At 47.7% G+C, this 23,921-nt stretch overlaps 1 protein-coding gene across 5 annotated transcripts in view; it reads left to right on the top strand.

Moving 5' to 3' along the window:
* RALY (RALY heterogeneous nuclear ribonucleoprotein) overlaps positions 1-23,921 on the top strand; it is a 139,964-nt gene that overhangs the window by 29,612 nt on the left and 86,431 nt on the right. For 3 of the 5 annotated variants that reach the window (XM_087750264.1, XM_087750267.1, XM_087750265.1), the window contains exon 2: positions 20,188-20,278. The exons of the other annotated variants lie outside the window; for them this stretch is intronic. The gene's annotated coding sequence lies outside the window, so the exon portion shown is untranslated. The remainder of the gene's footprint in view (positions 1-20,187; positions 20,279-23,921) is intronic. 5 annotated transcript variants of the gene reach the window in all.

Below are 23,921 nucleotides of genomic sequence, written 5' to 3' on the forward strand. Positions count from 1 at the left end.
TTCACGTTTATCTCCAAACAGTTAAAATTCCCTGCTTGTTTGTCTGTTGCTCTGCAGCCTAAGGATTGCCATCATTCAGGCATGTCACGGCCAAGAGGAAAGCCTTGCCATCCCAACACAGTTCTAACCTCGAATAATGGAGCGATTTAGGTAGGAAGGCACCTTTGGAGGTCCCTAGTCTAGTCTCTGAGTTGTTGCAGAAGCTGAAGGAGGTGTGTCTGGACTGGGGGGAGATCTGGGAATGGTGTTGTAGGTTGGTCTTCCTGGCTTGGATGGACTGGTGTTTCACAGCATACTAGCAGAGGGCTGCCTTGTGCTTGACCCATGGGGTTCCTCTTTGTCAGGCTCTCTCTGTCCCAATGGTCCTTTTCTGAGGATCTCTCCCAAAACCTCCCTCTGAGTTTTCTCCCCTTTTTACCCTTTAGGGTGTAGTAACCTCCCCTAAATACCCCTACAGGCAGGCAGCGCACCTCCAGAGCCCTGAGGCTCTTCATCCACCACGCTGTACGTAACTTGGGAAGGCAATGCTCGGTTTGCTCATCCTGTTTGGATGATGATCAGCAGCTCCATCATTCTGGAGCTGTTGCCTGCACACCCTGTTTGTGCTGTGGGATGGAGGGAGGCTGGTGCAGGCTGACTTTGGCAAAGTGCAGGGATGAGGCTTTCATAGAAGCTAGATCCTGTGATTAGAAAAAGACACAGACAAATTTGAGAGAGATGAAGCTGTTTTGTGTCACCTTAGGGTAGTGAGCGTTCCCCCAGCAGCCACAGGAATTGCCAGTGACGGTGTGTTTCCAGCACAGTTAGCAACAAGAAAAAAAAATAAATCAAAAAACGAAGAAAATGAGAAATTCCTGAGTGCACTGAGACAGCAAATAAAAGATTACCTTACCAGGCAATGATTTTTGGTAGGGATACAGGCAGGGAGAGACCTATTCTGGTAGCCCTGTGGCATTGTCATTGTATGCCACGTGGGATGTGCTGTTGGGAGCATGCATTTCTCCCAGAGTGTATAAAAAGCTGTCCTCTTCTAATCACCACCCACTTATCACCTTTAGGTAAATCAATACTTACTCATCATTGTAAGATCGTTTCACACAATCAGTCAGGAAGAGATCTTGAATGAGGAGATCTTTTTCACAAAATAACTTTTTTCATCAAATTTGAAATGTTTGGAAAAATATAGATGTGCCAGGAAAAACGTTGAACAGAAAAAAATGTTCCACTCAGAAGTCTGTTTTGAAAATTGAATTTATTTGTTTTTTGAAATTTCAGCTTGTGATAGTCTTTTCTTTAATTTATTTTTAATTTTTGTTTCTATTATTAGGACACCATGGAGGATCCAAGCAATTTGTGAAAGTGACCCTTTACTTCAGTCCTGGTCAGATAAAAACCATACTTTGGTACCAGAGGAAAAAGCAGAAGATAAGCTGAACATCAGAGATGTAGAGTTTTGAAAGTCTGAGTGTTTGAATATTCAATATTCATTCCTAGGTGTAACAGATGTGTAAGTTCAAAGTCTGTCTCAGGCTTGCAGATCAGATTTCTGCTCGGACCCATTACTCAGCAGTGATTTGTTTTTTTCCAAACTAATTTCCGTTTTCCTCCTTTCAAAGCCAGTCACCTTACTCACATTTTGTAGAGACTGTTTTGATGAGTAGTTTTGGACTATGACTGAAATATTTCTGCTTCTAAGTAAAGTGAAAATGAACTTCTGTTGTAAGTCACAATTTACACCTGTACTTTGTTCACTACACATTATTTCTGTGTTGAGGGCCCTGTCGTCTGGGGTTCAGTGCAATGATGCAGATGCTGTCCTCACGGGAGGATACACACTCCCACTCACATCTACAACTCAAGCTGCTGCTGCTCATCCTCGTAGCTGTGAAGGTCGGCAGCCCTGTCCTGCCCACCCGAGGAGATGAGGTCCTCTCCCAGCAGCCGGTACCTGGGACGAGCTGGCTGTCCCAGGGTCTGCTAGGGCACCCGGCAGGGGTGCAGAAACCAGAGTTTTTCATTGACTGTTGGGAGATTTGCTTTGTGAAACATCCTGAACAAGATGTAGGTGTTATTATTTGGAAGAAGCCAGATTTGGAACAGCTCCTATCATTGATGGCTGCCTGAGATCTTTGGTACTGCCCTAAAGCTCAACGAGGACTAGTTTTTGGGAGGGAAACATGATATACTGTGAGTAGCTACCCCGCGTACACAGAAGCTATAGCTTCTGGTGGATGCGGCTTCGTCCGCTGTGCCAGCCACCGCTCCAGACATGAGGCTTCTCCCAAGCTTGTTCATCAAGTGGTTTTGATGAAGAGCTCCGAGTTGTTCAGCTTCAAAAAATGTTTGAAATTCAAGCTGTGCTGCTTATTTGTGATTGCCCTGAGAAGTTAGAGGGTTTCTAAGAGTCACTTGGGGCTGTGATTGCAATGAGCACTTCTAGCCTGAAAGCTTGCAGGTGGGGAGGAAAAGTTTTATTCCTGCAGACAGGAGTGGGAGAAGTTTGAGTAGCAGGGACTGCATACCTAAGGGAAAGCTGTGGAAGAGGAAGAAAATTAGTTTGCTTCATAATCTGACTCTCACCTGGTTGTGCAAATAAACATTTTGTTTAAATTAGCTCCAGACACGACTGCAAACATATGTTAGGGGTCCTTCAAATGTTTAAGGACTTTCTTTAAAGAGTGCTCCTTAATCAAACGCTCTTATCGTCGTATCATGAGTTGTTTGTATAATTGGTTCCCCCTTTTCCCACCCACCAGCACTGCTGCTTGAGAAGCAGTTTAATGGAAAAACTCTTAAGGAGAAGGCTATGATTTTAGGAGCTTTGTCATCTCCACTGGTTAGAGCTGCCTTTTTCTATCTCTTCCAGCTTTTTTCAAATCCTGCTCTAACTTGGCGCAGCTGGAGCTGAGGCAGAGTGTCGATGTTACCTTCTCAGAAGCTCTGTGCCATTTGGCCATCCATGGCCCAACCAAGAGGTGTGGGCCATCCCCTCTTCTGATCACCTCGTTGCTAAGCCAAGCCTTGCCATGTTGGCTGTGCTGCACTGTCCCTGCTTAAGTGGGAGAAGTTACTTAAGGTGCAAATATTGCTCAGAGTAGTAAGGCAGCCATGTGTAAATCTGATAGTAAAGCTGGCTGATCTCTTGCCAGTAGCTAGCTCCATGGCTGAGGGCCATTTCTTGTCTCTGCTTCATTTCCCCAGCTGTAAAAATAGTCTAATGGGAAAAGCTCAGGCTCAAGTCTCACAGGAGAGCATTTTCCTGTTGCTTTCCTGAATGCTTTGTGCTTTTGGTGTTTTCCTCTAGGGTGCAGAGAGCACTCAGCCCATTACAGGTGCCTGGTGCAGCGATGTGCCAACAGCTGTCACAGAAGGAAGGGCTCAGGTAGCTTTTTTTAAGGTGTGATGCTGTGGAGCAAGTCCAGGTTCTGCTCCTGGCTGTGCCACAACATGCTTTTCTGCCTTCGGGTGAATTAAAATGACTGAGTTTCGGTGTCCCCACCTGGCTAGAGTGCTAAAAGCATCTGTGTTACAGAGCATGTGGAAATGTCTAGGAGGACCACGTGCTGGCTCTGAAAAATGGACTTGTGATGTGGCACTCGACTCCCAGTGTGAATGGGAAAGGTGGTACCCAAGTGCCTGGTAGAGGTGCCAGGTTTGTGTGGGCAGGGCTGCCACCAGTGATGTACCACTGGCATGTCCCAGTTACTGCCCCTCGTTGTGGACAATGTGCATACTCAGAATTGGGGTACTCCTTCACCTGCCTGGGAAGGAGGAGTTGACACTCAGGTGGGCAGAAGACCTGTGGCTGTTTTGATAGGAGGCGATGAGCATCTGGCTTGGAGATGTCACTTGTTTCGGGGGTCAGGGAGTCATGAGACTGAAGGCAGCCAGAGTCTTGGTGAACATGTTGAGTCATTAGTAAACACGGCGTCAGGTCCTTTCCAAACATGTATGGAGATGTATGAGGTTGGTGTCGCTCACTACAGCAATGTTACATGATGCACATTAAAATTGAGGGGGAAAAAAAGTTTAATTTATGCTTTCCTGTGTCTTCCAGCTGATGCTTTCCCTGCTACTCCATCCTTTGCTCCCTTAGCTTGTGCACTGCACCAGTGGTGACCCAGTTAAGCCTGTTTGAGCGTCAGTGGGGCATTTTTAGCGGGTGGGTGAGGGTGTGAAGGATATGTCTGCCAAAGGGTCCCCACGTTTGCCTATCAGACAGATTGACAGGGGACGAGCAAAGCAGCCGGTGATACCACCTTGGACTTCCCTCCATGGTTTTGGCCAAGCACAATGCATGTTTACAGTGCAACACTTTCTTTGGTGGCAGGAGACTGGGGCTCTTGGTGGTCATTCAGAGGGTGACTTGTATCATCACCCAGCTTTTCCCCTGCAGGGGCACTCTGTCTACATATGTGAATGAGAAGGTGTGGAGGCAAAATATGTTTCAATTATGCAGCATTGCTGTTAGTACAAGGCTAGGTGAAGTCTCTTTCAAATTTAAAAATATTCCTTCAAGAAAGAGTGGATTTAGGGAAAAGCTCTATATTCAGGTATGTCCAAAGAAGAACAATCAGATAAGCTTTTAATATTACAATGGTTTTATGTTACAGTTTCTTTCAGGGGCGGGGGAAAGCATCTTGGAATTAATAAACTCATCTCCTACAAAGCCTGTGGTACCTAGGGATCCATGAGAGAGAGAGGAGGATATTGCTCTAAAGAAGTGGTTGTTTCTGAAAGGGCAGTGCTGAGATGAAGTGTAATAAGATGTTTCTGACAGGAGGCCATGAGGGAACTTTCCTCTCGTGTGCACAAGTACACACAGGCTCCAAGATATATTTATATACATAAATAAATATAGCTGTTCACTCTGTAACTGGACCCTAAGCAAATACCACATTTGTTAGAAAAAAATCCTCTTTCTTCCATCTTGGTGATAGGATTTGATGGAAAGATGAAAGTACTTACGTGCAAATGACCTTCGAGAACTTTTTTTTCTTTTCTGATTACTAATGCCGTGAGACAGTAAAAAGCAAACAAAAAAACTCCAAACCCCATATTTTTTCCATCTATTTGAAACCTCTGGCTGGCAGGGCTAACTTACTTGTATATCAGTAGCAGTACCAGTGCCTGCTTGTTTTAAGCTTCATCCATTCCAGGACACCTGAACGTTGCTTTCCTTAGGTCAAACCTAAAGAAATAAGTGAAAGCATTTCTTATATGGCAGCCTCATGCCTGTTGTATCCCATGGTTGGGACAAGTATGCTGACACTTAAACCCCAAAAGCTTTTTCTTCCAGCTGGATCTTTGTTATGACAGTCAGGAGGAGCTAGAAATTATCTCTGAAGACTAAAGCAACTAACCAAAGCAAGCATGGCTGGATCAGCCCCTTGCACTGGTGCATACTGGACTCTGGCTTGAAGGACTGCAAGGGAGCACACAACTTGGGGAGTCTGGTTTTTCTGTCTTGCAACTGCTCATGAATAACCCCAAACTCTCCTTTAGCTCAGATGATTTTTCCATCTGGCCTGATGCTTGCCCCTGTGGAAGACAGCTGTATCGCCTCTCAGCTTTCATTTGCTCGGATAAACAAGCCAAAAACAGGCAACCAACTTGCATTGATGCTTCCCAGCTGGTGCAGCAATGGAGCCGGATCCAAGTCGCCCGGGTCTGCACCCCCATCTGCCTGTCTGGTCTTTTGCAAAAGCCTTCTGATCTGTTAGGCTTTCTCCAAATGACTTTCTCTGCGTTTGGGATATGAATGTCCCATTCACGTGTCCAAGCCCCAGTGGTGACTTGGGGACATTGCTTCCTGCTGGCCCTGTCCATGGCAGCGAGCCCAGCCCAGTGGCTGGGGCTGGTGCCTCCCTTACAGCACCAGGGGCTGCAGCATCAAGCTCCTGGTTACCCTGGTTGGGCAGGTGAATATCTTAGCAGGACAAGAAAATACCAGTAGGAACTGGTCATGATATTTTCCACTTGCTCTTGCCTCTGATTTCTACCTCTTAGCCATGCAAAATCTGCCAGAAGTTAAGAATTATGCATACCTTGTGAAGGTCTTAAAGATGTCATTTGTTTCAGACTATCAGTCAGCTCTGGGAGCTACAGAGAAATCTGTTGCTGTCTTATACAACCCCATCCAAGCAATATTTTTTCCACTGTGTGAAATAACTCAGTGAATTTCTAATTACACAAATCTAATTAAAGGCTGAATGCAACGACTATGCCTAATCATAATGATACACCCATTTCATTAAAAAAAAGAAATTGCTTGTGTACAACCAACTACCCAATTTAGTACAAAATTAATATCTGCCTCTCTGGCTGGAGCTGTAGAAGTACGGGCTCATGTGGGCATCCCCGGGAGGTCCACGTGGCCGAGCTGAGTCTCATGTGGCTGTGTTTGAAACTCTGGCTCTTTGGTGAGTAGGTTCTCAAGAGGTGTCTGTGTAAGATGGGGGTGAGAAAGGACTCTCCCAACTGGCCAAAGCTTTGAGGGACTATGGTCTGTGCACCATGACTTGGCCCAGTGTCCAGGCAGCCACTGAACTGGGATTTAGTGGATTTTGTGTCTGAAGCTCAGTGGTGGTAGAGCAGCAGAGGTGCCTTTGCTTCATTTTCATGTCAGCTCTGTTTGATGATCTGGTCTGCTCTCAGAGACCAAAGTAGCACAAAAAATCATTTATCCCCCATTAGAGATCTTTTTTTTCTGTGGTTTTCAATGTGCTGCACCAAAGCCTGGAACGGACAGCACCTGTCTGATGAAAGCCTGTTTTGTAAAACTTTTTCCTGCAAGGTGCCTCTGCCATCAGCAGCGAGATAAGCGCATAACCACTGCAGCGGGCCGAAAACTAACACCAGCCGTGCTGTCCAGGTGCCAGGCAGCTTGTCAGGCCTCTGCTAACTGATGCACTGGTCTATTGATTCTTCTTTTCAGCTCTAATGCAGTGCTCGCTTTTACAAGAGCTCCAGCAGCATTCCTATCGGAAGGAGATTGTTTCTTATGGCAAAACGCAAACCTTAATTTATGCAATTGAGCACGAGTTGCAGAGGGGACGGCTGCACTTATAGGTCTGGAGTTTTCTATTAATATTTTTGCAGTAGTCTGTTGCTGAAATCACTCTTGCAAAAGCAACTGTGGCTTTTTCTTTTCCTTACCTTGGTGAATGCAGCAGGAATTTTGTCCTGCAGCATAGACACTGTGCCCAAATTTCTGTCGGGCCTGAAAGAATTCAGATATCAGAGAGGGAGCCAAATATGGGACAGAGGGAATAATATCAGGGCAGTGAGGTTAAATAGATAGATAATTGATTTTCTGGTGCTGGTCTCGGGTGTAAATCCATTGAGGTTAATGAAGTAAGGTAAATTGAATTGAACAGCCCTGTATGGAAAGCTTAGCCTGGCATATAGCCAGATTCAGAGGCTCCTCTTGGTGCTCCCATAGTGTTTTTAATGGCTGCATCTTGGTGTCAGCATTTTGCTCATTTATGCCAGCTGAGAAGAGCTGAACTCTGATGGTGGCAACCATTTCAACATGCAACGAAGAAAGCAAACCTCCTGTCTTGTTTCTTTACTTAAATACTTGGATATGTGTGTTTTGTTGGGGTTTCTGATCTACCTGCAGTTATTTCATGGAGCTTGCTCGAGGTGGTGTTGCAAAGCCCCACGGGCTGGAGGCTGCACAGCCCTGAGCTCGGTGCATCTCAGCCCTACACCCCTGCAATTCCTCAGCAAGCCTTCCACGGTGTTGCTGTAAGCAGTATCTTTTGGATGAGGTGTCAAATATTTGTCACAGAAGCACTCATGGCACTTTGGCAAGCATTAGCTATGGAATCCAAATTAAAATTCTGATATGGATCATTGTATCCTGCCAGCCCTTCCCTGAGTTGAACTGGTGGGGGGTGTTTGACTTCCCAGCCTGAGCAGGTGGGATGTGGATGTATGCCGATGGCAGCCGCACAGCTCAGGTGGGACAGGAGGAGAAGGGAGGCCAGGCAGTCTCTGGATTAACAAGCCCATCAGGATTTGGGTGGGAGGTGATACATAGATGGGTACAGAGTGGGTTTGCTAGAAATGGAGGATCCAGACATAATTTTGGGGGCAGAGGAGGTGCGCTCCCTGCCAGAAGGGCTGATGCCGAAGCTCACAGGTGCTGGGATCGTGTCGTGCCATGCTTCTTGCTCCAGGCAGGGAGGGAGCCCAGCCCTGGGACCTGGCATACTGGCACCGACATGAGTTGTGACCTCTTGGGCCAGAGCTCTCTTGGACCCCTGCTCTTGCACACCTTGCATTCCGGCTGAGCATTGCACCAGCAGGACCTGCCTGTGTGCTGTAACACCCACAGCGTTCTACAGAGGACACTGCTCTGGGGAGGTGCAAAGTGCTGGCTGTGCCAGGGTTCCCAACAGAGGTGGCCCAAGAGAAAGGGATGACCTGACAACTTCTCAGGCTATGGAGATGCTTCACTGGTTTCTCTCCCGCTGGCCTCAAAGCTTGTGGGAAGAACATGTGCCTCATGACAGAAATGGGTCTGAGGGTTCAGTCACCAGCAGAAGGTTGCTTGTCCTTTGCATCACTTTGCCTGGCTGTTGTTAAATTGTAAGTGTCTGTCACGGGTAATAGATCATACCTTGTCGATCCCCTGGCTGTTGATGTATTGCTCTGTGCAGCTAATTCAGCAGGACCTTTTGCTACTCATGGCCAGACTTCTGAGAGCTTCTTGGGTCCACTTAGCTCAGGGTTTGCTCTTCTAAATGATGCTGACAGTGAGCAGGATGCCTTGTCTTCCTTGCTGCACCCCAGCCGCTGCTTCCCAACACCCGCTGGGTTCTGGCACAGAATTGTTTAACCTTAGTAAATGAAACTTTGCAGGTATTACTGGAGAAAAGGACCCTGCCAAGCAGCTCTCCCCTGGATCTCATCCGTATTTCTGTTCTCAGGCTTTCCTTGTGGTTGCCCAGACTCGTCTAAGGGCAAGACAGGAGCAAAATCAGGCTGAGAACACCCTTATCATATAATGGCCTTTTGCAACACCTTTTCTCAGGCTTGGAGATCTTTGGGAATAACAGAAGAAGAAAGCTTTACAGACCACAACTTCCATCCCAGTTTAACTTCAGGAAGGTCAGCCCTGCTACCCCTGATTTGCACTGGGATGAACTGGTATACTGATATACGTTGTTATACATGTAGCAGCTGCTGCAGAGAAATTAGCATCTCTCACTGACCGTCCCAAATGCAGCAAAATATTCCTTCAGGCACGTTTGCATCTTCCTGCTCTTTTGTAGTGAAGGATTTTTGGTGAAGACAAAATTCTCATGGCAGGGAAGGCACCTGCACGGGGCAAGGCTGATATCCAGATGGCCTCGCTGTTCCCTTTGCCCAGGTCTTGGGGACACTTCATTCCTGTGTGCCTGACGCTTGCATCTTATCAACCATGGGTCACCTGCAGGTGGGTTGAGCTCCCTGGGACATGGCTATTTCAGAGTGGGCTCAAGGACCATTCCTGTCCCTTAAGACTGCCATCTGCCAGTCATGCCACCTTGAAGTTGTATCCTGCTGCTTTTGGCAACAGACCTTTTCCCTGGAGCTCTGGCCCTTTGGGCTGACGAAGAACCAGAACCCATCTGCAGCAGATGCCCAGGTCTGGTGCAGGGCGGGAGCCTCAAGGAAGGTGCGATGGGAGCACTTTGGGCAGCACGGAGCAGCCCAGTCCTGTACCAGGCATAGGACATCTCCCACCCAACTCAAGCTGCTGATAGAGCCTCTAGGAGAGATTTTCATCTTGGATCCCACAAACTCTGGGCAGGTTTGAGCATGGACCCTGATGAGGCTTGGGTCCTGAGCTCCCTGTTGTGGTGGCAAGGGGGAGAGCCTTTACCAGAGCAGTGATTTCCATCCCTTGCTGTTTCCCTCTGTTCTTGCACGTTACCCTGCTTTGTGCAGCAGTTAAAAATAATTGAAAGAAAGGTGTGAGCCTGCAGCGAGGGAAGGGGAGAGGGAACCCCTGTGTCTGCATGAGAAATTAGACTCCTACAGCTGGCAGGAGCCTGTCCATCACGCAGGCAGCATGTGTGCGGAGGTTTCAGTCTCCCTTGCTGGATAGTCACTGGCTACATAAATAAACAGGCTCTGTTTTTGTCTTCGGTCACCCTACCAATGCCTCTTGCTAGCCTTGACTTTTTGGCTTGTCTCTGTATTTTTAGCTGCAGGACACCCTGTTCCCAAACCCGGAGAGGACCTGGGTTTTCTCATACCTTTCTAAACGTGTGAAGCCAGCTCTCGCCGTCTCAATGTCCCAATTTAGAGAAGGGGAGGGAGGCAGTGCAGTTTCTTCCCACTCGTACCGCTGTAGCTAAGCTGAGGACCTGACCCATGAATATCTGTTTGTCCAGGAGTTTATTTGGTTGTGCTGAATAAGAGTCTTTGGGGAAGGATGTCTTCTCTGTGAGATGCAGATATATAAGCGTAGGGGATCCCATGTGTGCAGACCAGCTCTATGGCTACAAGGCAGGACCCTGCAGATGCTGAGGGTCAGGTATAGACTGAAACTGTTTGGTGCAGGGGCTTCTGCCCTGCACCCCGTCTCCATCAGCACAGCTGGTGGTAGCGCGTTTCTGGGCATCCATAGGCCTGCACAGAGCAGGAACGGCAGTGTGTGTGCTCATCCGGGACTGCGCGTGCAGGCGCCAGTGGCATGAGAAGGCTGATAGCCTTGGACTGGGGCAGGTTCAGCGCAGCGTGAACCACGCTTCTCTCCCTTGAGTCTAGAGCTGAGGGGGCCCAGCATGTTTTTCCCTTCTATTCTTTATCTCGCTCATATATAAAGAAGTGGAGGAAAAACCCCATACTTTATTACATTTGGCAAAATGGAGTATTTCTTTTTATTTTACTGAGCAAAGGACAAGTTTAGGAGTTTATTCTCTTTTATTTAAAATCATAAAATGATTTAGCACAATGCAACATTAAATGTCACATTGAATAAATGATCAAATGTTCCTCCATTTGGCAAGTACTGAAACAAGCACGTCTTTTTTTTGTGTGGTAGTTTCGGTTATGCTGAATCCACCTTTGCATCCTTTTCCACTCATGCAGGAGAATCCACCTTTTTGGCAAGCTGAGCCCTTGCATTTACCTAGTCCTGCTTTTGGAGTCCCCTGCCCTGTCTGAGCATCTCTACTCTGGTCCTCATCACCAGTTTCATAGGGCTGCAGGCTCAGCTGCTTGCCATCCTCTTTGCTCCCTCTTCCCATGCCAAAGTCCTCACTCAGACGCTCACTTAGGCATGGGCTTCAATTTAAGCGCCTGAATGGCTCCCTGGATGTAATTAAGGCTATTTCTGTGCTTGGAGTTAAGTATGTGCTGAAGCACTTTGCTGGACGGAGGCGTAAAAGCGCACAAGCTTCTACCAAGCAGTAAAATAAGTTTTATAAGGCACCGGGGGCTGCCAGCTCTGCTCCGCGTCCCAGTGGCTACTGGTGTACCGATGACCCGGGAATTGTGACGGCTCCCTGCCCCTCCGCTGTTGCAGACTAAATGTCCTGAGGTCTGTTGTTTGTGCCACGCTGATGTGTGTCCCTGTAAGATTGTGTGACTGCCTCATCCCCTGGGAGAGCCACTCGAGGTCACAGGCTGCTTTCCGATGGCTAGCGAGCCCACAACACCCGTACTCATAATATGCTACAGAGACGCTGTTTCGGCCCGTTGAGGTGTCCCAAGGCAGGCGGGGTACAGGGGTGCTGGGAGTGAGTCCCAGTCAGGGTGCCCCTGCATCCTCACGTCACAGGTGCCATTGCGGGAAGCGACACGCAGAGGTGGCGGGGGGGTTTATTTGGTCAGAGGGATTAAAAGCAAGACTGAGCAGATGCAGGTGTAGGTTTTACTCGGTGTGAGCAGGCTCATGTGGGTCTAGCTGCTCCCCAGGTCCCAGGGAAGATGGATCACACCACCACATGCTTCCGTTCTGGCAAATTAGGTGATGATGGCTTCAGCTTGCCCTTCTTGTCCTCTGCCAAGAGAGGGTGGTGTGGGCTTACGCTGTTATCCCACTGCAAACCAGGCTGGGAGAAGGCATTGCATGCTATGCAAGGATTAGCTGACTTTCAATTAAAGCAGAAATATGTTTGTATTGGGGGGGGGGGCAGCCATACAGTTCCTTAACAAGAGGCTGCTGCTGGATTTGCATGGGCAATATTACCTGACCTCCCTGTGCAACTGGTGCTACCCAAGCTAATAATTTCCTATCCGAGTGCCGATCTGAAGAGCTGAGATATTTTGCATTTTTTAATGGCTCTCTACTGTGCCTGAATTAATGGAAGAAATGGTCTGAAACTAAGATGAGGATATTGGAGGGAGAGAATGACAAATTGGCTTTAGAGCATGGCAGCAACAAGCACTGTCAGGGGTTCACGCACTGACCTTTATCTAAACAGAACTGTATGTAACAGATAAGAATATTTAACAATAATTAATGTCACATCAGCGCAGAGAACAAAATGACTACATCAAACAGGCAAGAAATTCACTGCAAATTACTCAAAAGAGAAATGTCAGCTTCTTCGTATCTGCAACCTGCCTTGTGCTGATGGTGCTGGAATTAGACGGGAGGGCATGCTAGTAAAGAAGCTATTAAAAATGATTTAGGGACTGGATGATATATATATAAATGAGCGAGAGAGGCAGAATCAAGCAGAACAACAGTAGGTCTGCTGGACCAGAGTCGTGTAAAGTCAAACATTAAACTGAGCTGATAATTGGGTGTGGGGATAAATGTGTATAAACCAATTATCTCCACTGCTGAAGTTTTGGCAGGCAGCTTAGGGTTTCCCTTCCATCTCTGGGGGTTCCCAATGCACTATGCTTCAGCAGACACCTCTTGCTCTGGTAGCTGAGCCCCTCTTTATGTTTTATGGATGGGAGGAACCATTGCTGGCTGGGGATGTTGAGATGTTTTTCATTCTGTTTCCAAGCTGGGGTTGTCCCAGCTTCCCAGGGGTTGCTTGGAGGACAGCTGAGCTGGGACGCTGTGGGGATGTCTGGAGGCTGGCATGGGTCTCTGCTTGCTGCGGCCGCTGCCGCAGGCAGTGTCAGTGCTGGGCAGGTGAGGGAGAGCAGAGCAGCTGGGGCTCCAGGGGATGCCTGTGTTCAGGTTGCAGATCTGGGGCGGGGCAGTCTGCAATCCCTAATTTAATTTAAAAAAGAACGATGGTCCATGGAAGTCCATTCACCAGTGGTGGATTTCATCAGCCCAGATGACAAAGCAACCTGAGTGAGGAGGAGTTAACCCCCTCCTGGCCTGCCTCCTGCTGCGGAGCATCCCCTGGCCCTGCAGCTTCAGGCTTGGGGTAGACATTTGTTGGAGCGGTTTGCATCCCTCTGCCCTGGAGTAACTGCCTACCTGAGCCGTGGTGCGAAACACATCAGGGCTTGGGAAATGCGTGTGCCTGACACAGTCAGGCATGTAGGTGCAGTGTGCTGGCTTGAAAACTTTTCGTCAAGCAATTTGGTTCAGAGCCTGGTAAAATCCTGGGGCAGAAGGGGCGGTGCTCGAGCAGTCCCTGGTGAACCTCCTTGCTCCGAGTGGAAACCCTGTGGGCCATGTCCTTCCACCTGGGAAAGTCTTGGTTGTTTTGGGCAGGGTGCCAGGCAGTGCTATTCCTTAGAAATATTTATTGCCAACAGAAGATCCTGGAGCTGAGCATGGGATCGTGATCTTGCTGCACTTTCTTTATCGATGGGTGCAGATGCTGAGCTCATCAAGGTGCGATCTGTCCTCCTTGACTGAAACAGGCTGTGCTGCCGCCTGCCAGCCGAGCGACAGCTCAGTGCTCCTCCGAGCCAGTGCATAGCCCCTTCTTAAACTTCAGCACAGTTGGTGTAATTCTCTCAGCCCAGACTTCGGGAGATTATTCAGCAAATGCACAGATCTAGTAAAAAGCGGGTAACTCATTCTTGGCTTCATTCCCCTAAAATCAGTAGCAATGCAAGGGAAAAAATATCTACTTTTATTCTAAAAGGGTGCCTGTGCCTATTGTAGTAGATTATTTCCTAAACATAAATTAACTTATCCCTATGACCAACTGTGGGAAGTGTTATTAGCCTCAGTAGACGTGAGGTTGAGGCACAGAGCTGGAGCCGAAGGTCATAAAGGGAGCCTGGGGGAGAGCTAGGAACCGCTCCTGAATCTCTTGAATTTCTGGCTGGTACCTTAAAGGCCAGTCCTGTCTGCAACGCCTTACCCAACCTGCGGTCCTGCTGGCTGCTAATTAGTTTTGTTGTCAGCATTTTCCTGGTGGGAGGAGGCAGCAAGGTGCCTCTGGATTAGCAAGGCTGTGAAAAATAGCTTTCCAACTGGCCTGGTGACCTTTTGACAGCAGGAGAGAATTTACAGGCAGAAGATGGAGACATCGTGACTTAAAATTAGAAACGATGGCGAGCTGTATCTTTGCCCCTTGAAGTGGAAGAGGAAAACTGACCTGTCCCTGATCCCATCCTGCGCTGGGATGTGGTTTAGGGTTTCATATCTCCATTACAGAGAATGCTCTGGTCTGCTTGCCTCGGGCAAGGCACGTCTTGCTACCAGCCACTTGCGGCTGGGGCGCAGGATTGCATGGGGGAGCGTGGGAGAGGGGAGGGAGCAGAGCCAGCTCCCAGCACACACCGCAGGCAGCATCTCTGCCTAACAGCTACTGTGCAAAGTTCAGCTCTGCTGGTTCAGTCAGTAAAAGCGTCTGATACACTTAACTGCTAAACAAACCTAGCCCAAGGTTGGATGAGCAGATAAGTTCCAATTAGAGGATCCGAATATTGATTCACTGGGGAGAAAATATGACATTAAAGGATCACTGGAAGACTAAAGCCAACCTGACGTATTGCTTAAAATGAAAGGCTGTGAATTTGCATCAGAATATAAGAGCAAGGCTTTGACAATGACAGGCAACTAATTAAAGTGCATTGGTTAAACGGAGCTCCTCCCTATTTTCTCTCCCATGGTCAGAAGTATAGAAAGGGCACTTGTTAGAAAAATAGGCACTATGTAAATCCAGGGTGTTACTGATAACATCAGAAAGGTACAAAGGGCAGACATCTCTGCTCTGACTCACATTTCAGGCATCTCTCTTTCAGAAGGAACGTGCAGTCCTGTCAGACCAACCAAGCAGACAAAGCAGGAGCCTGGGAATGCTCATGCTCTCAGCTGAGCCGCTCTGCATTTGTTTTGAAGGCAAATGGTTTGGTTTCTCCACGTTTCCTGCCGGTCTCTCCTAGCGCTCCAGTGGCACTCTCATCCGCAGATTTTGGAAGGGCCCTGGAGGGCAGACAAGTGCCGAAACCGCTGTTGTGCAGAAGAGAGGCTGAGGCACAAGCAGGTCCAAGCTCCCAGCCCGCATGGAAAGCCCATGCTAGAGAAGATCTCAGCATGGAGGGACACACGTGATGAATCTGATTTTGGGCTTCCTCAGATGGAAAACCCTCAGTGGTGGAAGCTGCTTTGGGAAGGCTTGAGCCAACTGAGCTACCCTAAATCCTGTGGAGACACCCTAGCAGCTCAAAAAATGAGCTCCAGGTCTCTGTTCCCTTATAGCGAGCAGCATAATCCATCTGCAGAGTTCTCCTTGCTCTTCCTTGGTTCTGCTCTCTGCAGAAGGTCGACTGAAACTCTCAATAATATTAACTTGACAAAAGTTTCATTGCTTTGTTCCTCCTGGTGCTGGAGCATGGAGAAAAGGTCTGGATGACCTGAGGGAAAGCAGAAACCCTCTCCCACCCAACTCAACTCCCAGGGCAAACTTCAGCACCTTGAGGTCACTTCCATAGTGGTGCACTCCGGCCTCACCTGCAAGCATCAAACCCAGCTGGATGTCTTATCCAGGACGGCAAGGGGAGGCAAAGTGATACCCAGAGAGGAAGAAGAGGAGCAGCAGATTTAGCACTGCCATCTCGGTGTCACACAAAGGCACATGGCTGCACTGATGTACCTCCACTTGCCTGTCCTCTGTGCCAACAGCAGCCCTGCCCCACATTTTGCAGGGACTCTTGCTGCGCCCCAGCACGTGATGCTGAAATTACCTTCTCTTCCTTTCGAACCACTTGGCTTCACAATGATGCCATTTCTTCTCTCCCATTTCAAAAGGAAATTTTTCTGAGAAGTTTGAGGGAACAAAGGAAGAAAGAAACAAAAGAGAAAAGGAGGTTTCAAGTTGTACCATCTGATTCTTGCCAAGACATGCTGCTGGTGTCAACCTTTTTTATGCACATCCGGAGCTGGTGCCATTTCACACCTGCTCCACACTTGTTTTTAAATGACACATAATTATGATAGGCAGTGTAAAGATGAACCTTCATCACCAATTAAATTGCATTTTCTGTCTTTTCATTTCCTGCCCCAGTTGAGGAGAAAACCCCCGGAGAGCAAGATCTTTAAGTTTAATGAAGTAGGAGGTGCCTGCAAAATTAAAGGTGATATTGTTTACAAGAAGAAAATCAGGGCTGTTATATAGTGTTTCCAGAATACTGTGCTTTTGTGTGATGCCCTGAGGAGTGTTTCAGGTTACTGGAAATGCCAGTGTAAGAATCTCAGGTCATCAGATGAGAGAGCATCCAGTCCGTGATAGCTGCTGTTCAGAAATGTGTTTATCCCCAGTGCAGCGCTGGGCTGGTCCCTTGTTACTTTTTCTGGAGTCCCTGACTGATCCCACTGCCGGTGCCAGTGCAACGGCTCGCATTTGGCGCATGGCCCTGGGGAGAAAGAGGGGCAGCACCGGTCCCACGGGTATATCCCTGTGGGCCCTTTGGGTGAGCAAGAAGGGCACGTCTCCTGTTTTGTACAAAATATATTAGAAACCCCAGAACAGGCTTGCAGTTTGCAGGTCTTCAGACCTTGGTCGTTAGCAACTGGTACAGAATTGTGGTTTTGGGAAAATTAGAAGGTGTTTTCATTGGGGTCTTCATCCCCACACAAGGTGGGGGTGCAAGCGTGGTGCTGGGGTGACACTGGCTGTGCTCTGAGCCCTGCGGGACTGCGAGCACCATGTACCGACCCCACCGCTTTGCTGGGCAAGTGCCCTTTGCTGCTTCATCAAAATTCAGCCCATTGTGTTGAGTCCCCTGCCCTGAGGACGAGTCTTGGGTTTTTAAGGGTCTATGATATATCTTAGTCAGTATCTACACTATTTCATCCTTTATTCCTTCCCCCAACTTCCTCTGAACGCCATCCAGCCCCAGTGATTTATTACCCTTCAGTGTGTTTCACTTTTTGTTGGAGAATTTATATTTAATTTTTATGCCCGTTATCATTCAGGAAGAGAAGGGAAATGCTTTGGGAGCCCAGAGTGAAAATAAAACAGCACATTTTAGTGCAGTTACTTTGTTTGAAGGATGTTGTTGTATTTTGGCGGGGTACTTACCTCCTTCCTCCTTCACTTTTGCATCGTGGGCTGAAGCAGTTCTAGAAATATCACAGGATGGCACACTCAACTGATTGACTCCAGCCTTGCAAGGGCTGGAGTCTGCTGTTCCTGCTGTCTGAATTCATTAGGACTCATGCAGTAAAGAGGAACGTGGTGTAAGAGCAGGATAACTTGGTCTTTTATGTAGCTGTACATTTGGGAAAAGAGGGATTATGGAGCAGCAGAGGTGGACTTCCTTTTCTTGGCTCCCTTGATCTTGCTAGTGGTGCGGTTTTTCTATGCTACCTCCTGTACAGCTTCCACTTCAGGTTATCGGTCAAATTTGTAGACCTCATCTGGATCTAATTTAACATCGTAAGGGACACAAAGAGATGCAGTAATTTGGCCCTTGGTCTCAAAGAGACACCAGGGCACAGTGGAGCCAAGACCAGAACTCAGAGCTTCTGATGCTCTTTGACGCTCTGCCCATCATACTTCGCCTCCCCTTGCACACTTGTTCTTATCAACAGAAAGCTTTAGGAGCGAGATAAGCATTTTTACCTCAGTCGAGGCATCTGAGTAAGTTTGGGAGGAGGATAGGGGAAGGCATTCAGAACTTCATCCAGATCTCAGGTAAAACCTTTGTTTCTCCTTCCTTGCTGGGATTTGCTTCTGTAATTCTCCATTCAGTGTCTCTGAGAGTTTTGACGTTCAGGGCTCTGCTCAGACCTGGTTTGGCCTCAAGTTTCTCTTACTCTCTTCCCGCTTCTGCATCTCTCCTGTTCTCATGGCATTGCTGCGCTTGTCATTGATTCCAGCACTTTGCATATTCAGCTCAACTTCCGAGAGATGCTACCAGATCTCTGTAGAGGCTCGATATACTTGAATGATGGGTCTATTGAACTGGAGGGGAACTGAGAAAACAGCACTGGGAAGCTCATCCTCTTGAACGCTTTATTGGGTTCACAGATGATGGGAAATGTGGCCACATGGCAGCATCCCCTGCTTTTAGCCTTTGTCACTGTGGCGGCCTTTTCGTGCAGAGCTTTGAACCCCTGTGCAGGAGGGATTATCCCTGCCAGAGGATATACTGCCAGAGCGTGCAGAGACTTCTGCTGTGAAAGCCAGCGTGTCATCTCTGATCAGCTCATTAGATATATGTGTCCTCATTGTTGGTTGAAGCCCAGTGCTTCATTTCTCTGTCTCTTTAGTGCTTTCTCAGTTTTAATTAAAAACTTCATTCCAGTTTGACCTTTTGCAATGCTGTGGCATAATTGAGACTGAATAGAGCCTCAAATTACGGAGTGTCTCTCCTGGCAGGCTGGGTGGATGAACTAACCATTCACCCTGACATTTATGATGACTGGCAGGAGCCCTGACTGCTCCTCCTGCCTTCCCCATGGGATCGGGCAGCCCATGTATCTGAGTATTTCATAGAGCAGGGTGGAAGAAGTATTGGTCTTTCAATAAAAGTTGTGGTTACTCTGGAGACATTGCTTGGAAGGCAGGAGGTGGGAATCATCACCGGTTTGAGGAGGATGGAGAAAGCAGAGCAGGAATCGCACGGTGATTTGTTGCCTCTGTTGTAGATCATTGCTAGCCCAAGAAGGCTGATTTGAAGGAATGGGTTTAAATCACTGGATCTTGTTAATGGCTTAGGCACTGGAGTGGGAGTATGGAGACCTGGATCCAGTTCCCGTCAGCTCTGGAATATGTAGACTGCGAGCTCAGAGGGACAGTCCTTGTCCTGGAGCCTGGAGCTGGAGAGCACAAAGCACAGAGGAGCACTACATCCCATCCATTCAACCACAGCTCCCAGCTCCTTGCCGGGAGTGCTGGGACCGGGGGAAGGTTCGGTGTGCATTTGGTTGCAGAGGAGCGAGGATTAGATGGGACCTACGTACCAGCTCTGAAGCCTTAGCCCAGTTCTTATGGGATGTGCAACCATGCTCAGCAGCCTTCCCTGCAAGGAGGATCGTGTGCCAGCGTGACCGTGCCGACACTGCTGCACCAGGAGCCTGTTCAGCAGGCACTTGCGTGTTGCCCAACATAAAAAATGCTGTAGAAAGTCCTGTAGCTCCCACTTCCAATTTATAGCACCCTGGTTGCGTTTCTACCTGGCAGGTGTCTCAAGGAGATACATCAGGGCACTGCGTGCAGTCCAACCAGGTATCTCAGCCGACAGCAGGGAGGGGAAAGCACCTTGATTTAAAGTCCCAGGAGGTATCCTGGCAGCCTGGGGCGACCCAGAGGAACTGACTTAAAGCAGAACATTTCAATTCCATCAACAAGATGTTTCAAGTCAAGTCAGCCTGACCCAAAGCAAAATCTTCCGTTTCAAAACATATTTTCAAAATGCAAAAGAAACTTGAAACCATTAAAAAGTTTCTGCTTTGCTGTGGGATATTTCAGTTTGAAGAAACTCTGTTTTCCCTTAACAAATCCCAACTATCATGACCAAAAATTCCTGCCCGCGTCTATCCGCTGGTTACCTTGTTCTCGTAAGCATTAACATGATGTAGCAGTTCTTGTGGGATTTCTCATGCCTGAGCCAATCCGAATCACCTCCCCGGCAGCTATCCCAAGTATTCAGCCCTGTGAACACAACTGACTCTGCTCTGGTTTGAGCTCCTTGCTAAGCAGCTCAGAGTCTTAGCTCGGAAAGTCCTGCGTCTGATCCCTGCAGACAACCAGCCAGCGGCTTTTCTTTCCAATACAGTATACCCTTTTCTGCTGAGGGTTAGAAAGTACTGGATTATCTGCTTACCACAACTAGCAAAAAAACCCTGTGTCCTGATTCTTGCAGGGTGAAGCTGAGACCATAGAGGGGTGCTGCGCCTGCTCCCAGACCGGTGACGGGAAGGACTGACAAATCCCAAGTGCCCACACCAGTCCTGGTAAGTACTTATGTCTTGAGGTACCTTTAGATGCGAGGAACGGTGGGAGAGATCCCTGCAGTTCCCAGCTGCTGCTGTTCTGCTGTGCAAGGCAGGACTCAGCAGTGAGATTTGGGGCAGCAAGGATACCTTGCTTCAGATGCTGAATTGTATGAATGGGCTTCGTTCTGGATTCAGGCTGAAGGTTTTCTCTTTGAGCCTGCTGAAAGTGGCCTCATCCTGGCCTGGTGTAAGCGTTCAAGGAGTCAAACATTGATGGATGTGCTGAGAATCTGCCGTCCTCTTGTGCGCTGTTGGCGATAGAAATGGGTTTGCTTTAATTACACCTTGGTGGGCAGATTGTGATCGTTTTGGAAAGGGTGGCTTTTGGCATGTTTTCTTTTCTGATTCATTGCTTATATTTCTTCTAAAAGTTATGTGTGCAGTTGGTTGTGAGTGAACGTGAATATGAGTGCGACCTCTGGGTAATGTAGAGGTAGACTCTGATCTCGACTTCCTTGGTGCACACCCCGAAGCAAGAGGTTGCAAAGGGAAGCTGGGGAGAAGTGCTGCACACGGGGGACATTGTGCTCGGGGCAGGCACGCACCTTGCAGAGCTGGTGTTGCGGTGAAGGAGGCTGCCCAGAAAACTCTGTTTTTTTGAGAAAACTCAGAACCCTGGTACTGCCTCTGCACAGGGTAAGCGGAGCATCCTCTTGAAAGTGGTCTGGGAGAAAGCACGCTCTTGGTATTTCCTTGAACGCCAGCAAATCGGGGCTGTGTTTCCTAGTGCTTCGATCAGGACAGAGGAGTTCCCCCATCCTCAAAAGGTACAGCAGGCCACAATTTAGGAAGATAACCAACTCCAAAGTGGCAACAGACATGGCACTGTCAGGACATGAGCTTTCACATCCCCCAGACGCAGGTTGGCCAGGTAGGCTGAGCTGAAAGCTCCTCTTTGACGAAGAGGTTTTGTGGAGGGATGGGAGAGGGCTTAGGGATCAAAGCCAGTGACAGTGTGACCTAAGTATTGGGGAATGCTGGTCCAGGAATCACTGCGGCTGTTTGTTAGAAACTTGCTATGCTTCCTGAGCAATGAAGTCAATGAAGACCTGAGCTGGGAGATCCCTTCCTGGTTTTGTGGGAGTTTTGTTTCAGTAAGAATGGAGTAATGGGACTCTGGGTGAATAAAACTTGGAGTTTGCTTCAGCAGAGGGTGAATGAAGATTTCGGGGCATAATCGTACTATGCACAATTCATGACATGAAGATGGGAGTGGTGTAATGTTTTCAACAGCGGACTTTCCCGTCCAGTTCCCAGACAGATGGATAAAAGCAGGTCCTCAGTTTCCAGTTCCGCAGGGTTTACAGTCCTGGTGTAACACATTTGTTTTCGTTGGTATTGTGTTGGATTTTTCCTTGGGAACTTACGTGGGAGGGAGAAAAAATAAATGTGATCATGTAAAACTTCTTATCATAGCGGTAGGAGCTCTGCTGTTGCTTAGTGGACCTCAGGAGATACCACGTACAGTGAACAAGGATCCAAGAGTTTTACACTTCTTACCTTATTTGGAAATCTAATCCAGGAAACTCCAAATAACAGAGGGGTAAAGATTCACCTGAACTTTTTCAAACCAAAATCAGGCAGTTGAAGGAGAAAGGGAATTTGGGTTTGCTTATGATTTGTCTAAAACCATTTTCTGTTTCTAGCTTAATATACCTTCCCTTAGTAGTAGTGAGAATATCTTGACACAAAGTAGGACTAAAAAATTCTGACATACAGATATGTTAAACAAATGAGCCAGCTAAAAACCTTTTCTGCATGAATAAGAGAACTACCGTGCCCTAGTTCCATAGAACAGGATTTAACTCAGCAAATGCAGTTGTGGGATTCAGCAGCACTGAAGAAATGCCTTATTTTTTTAATATTCAAGACATTTTAAAAAAGAACACTGCCAGAAGTTTTTTCAAAGTTTTGTTTTGGCTCTTGGCATATTAAACAGTGCTTTAAACTATGGAGCCTTCTTTTCATGCAGGGTGTTTACTGTAAGTGGAGGAAAGTGTCTTTTATCCTGGGTGCACAGACTGCAGGGCTTGAACTGCAGCACCTCCTTCAATCTGCGAGTTCTTCACTTTCACAGGATTTATGAACTCTTGAACGCTGCTGGTTGATTATTTGCTTTTTCATTTTTCACTTCTTCCTCCAATTATTGGGAGTGCACAGAATAAAGGTTGATTCCAGAGGGAGCTGTGAAACCACCTATTTCTTGGGGGATGCAGAAAAAGCTGTGAAAATATCTGTCATTCAGGCAATCGGAGAAGAGCATTGAGAGTAACTCTGGATAACTAGGAAGGCTGATGAAAATGCCCATTATTCCAGCAATGCAGGGAAGGTGACAGAAATACCTGTTATTGAGTCCACCCATACAGGGTTGGAAGTGTCCTGTAGTGATAGGAAACAGAGCATCCTTAGGTAGCTCAACAAAAACTGGATGGATGAAATTTTCTGTCTGTCTTCTTAGAAAAAAAAAAAAAACAAACAGTGTTGGAGAGGGCCATCACAGTGTCTAATCACAAATAAATCCAGACTGTAATCACTTGCTCAGGTCATTTATCAGCTCTGGCAGTTCCTGTCCTTCCAGGATTAGGACAGCACTCGGTAGCCCTTTAAGCTACGATCTGGTAGTGACCTTCTTAGCACCCCGTGGGCCAAGGAAGGAAGCGATGTAACAGGTTTCTTAATTTAGAAAAGACGATGCAGGTCAGGAGGAGGTCGCAGGTATCGGTGCCCAGCGCAGATGCTGGTAGGTGCGGGCTCCGGCTAAAGGCTGCAGTGTCCGGTGCGGAGGAGGTTGTGCGACATGAACGGTGCACTCACGGGGTTCATGATCAAGTCTAAAAAAACCTAACTGTGGGACTGAGTCACCCTCTGTGACTAAGATACATCAGTTCTCCTACTGCCCATTCACTTCCTTAACAAAGGTATCCCACTATAAAGTTGTAATTCTTCCCAGAGGCTCTACAGGTGTCACGAACCATCAGAGAACAACTTCAGTGCTTTAGGAGCAGCAGTAGTGTGCAAAGCCGTCAGAGCAGGGATAGCCTCCTGTCGACTGCTGGCTCTGCTGTTTGTACTGCTCACTTTGCAGCTCTAACGTTTCAAGAAGAGTGGGCAAGTACTTCGTGCCTGGTGCAGACTGGCTTTGCCCTTTGTGGCTTGTTTTCTCTTTGTTTTCTTTTTAAATTTTATTCCTCTGTAGGCAATTAGATGGCAGGATTTCTGCAGTGTGGATTCTGATGTGTGCGTGCACAGGTTCTTTATTTCTCTTCATACTTTTGCAAGCATGTGCTGGGAAGATTATGGAATAGAGTTATCTCATCAGCCACATCCCTTCCCGGTGCGGGGATTACTACGGAGGAGCAGGTGAAGATTAAGTGTTGAGTAGTTCAGAGCAGAGTGCGGCGAGCTTGGCTTTCTGAGCCCTGCTACCAGCCCCATGGACAGTCTTCTCTCTCAAGAGGGCAGTAAACTTCAGTTGTCCCCAGTGGCTTGTGTGTTTTGGAAAACCTCTAAGGAAAGGAGAAGAAACCCAAATGATTGACACTGCCCTCAAACAATTCCCACTAGGTAAAACAAAGTATGTAGTTTTGTTTAGCAATAAAAG

The sequence above is a fragment of the Nipponia nippon genome, unplaced genomic scaffold, assembly GCF_047370975.1.
Source record: "Nipponia nippon isolate SJK-2023a ecotype South Korea unplaced genomic scaffold, ASM4737097v1 scaffold_13, whole genome shotgun sequence".
NCBI lineage: Eukaryota > Metazoa > Chordata > Aves > Pelecaniformes > Threskiornithidae > Nipponia > Nipponia nippon.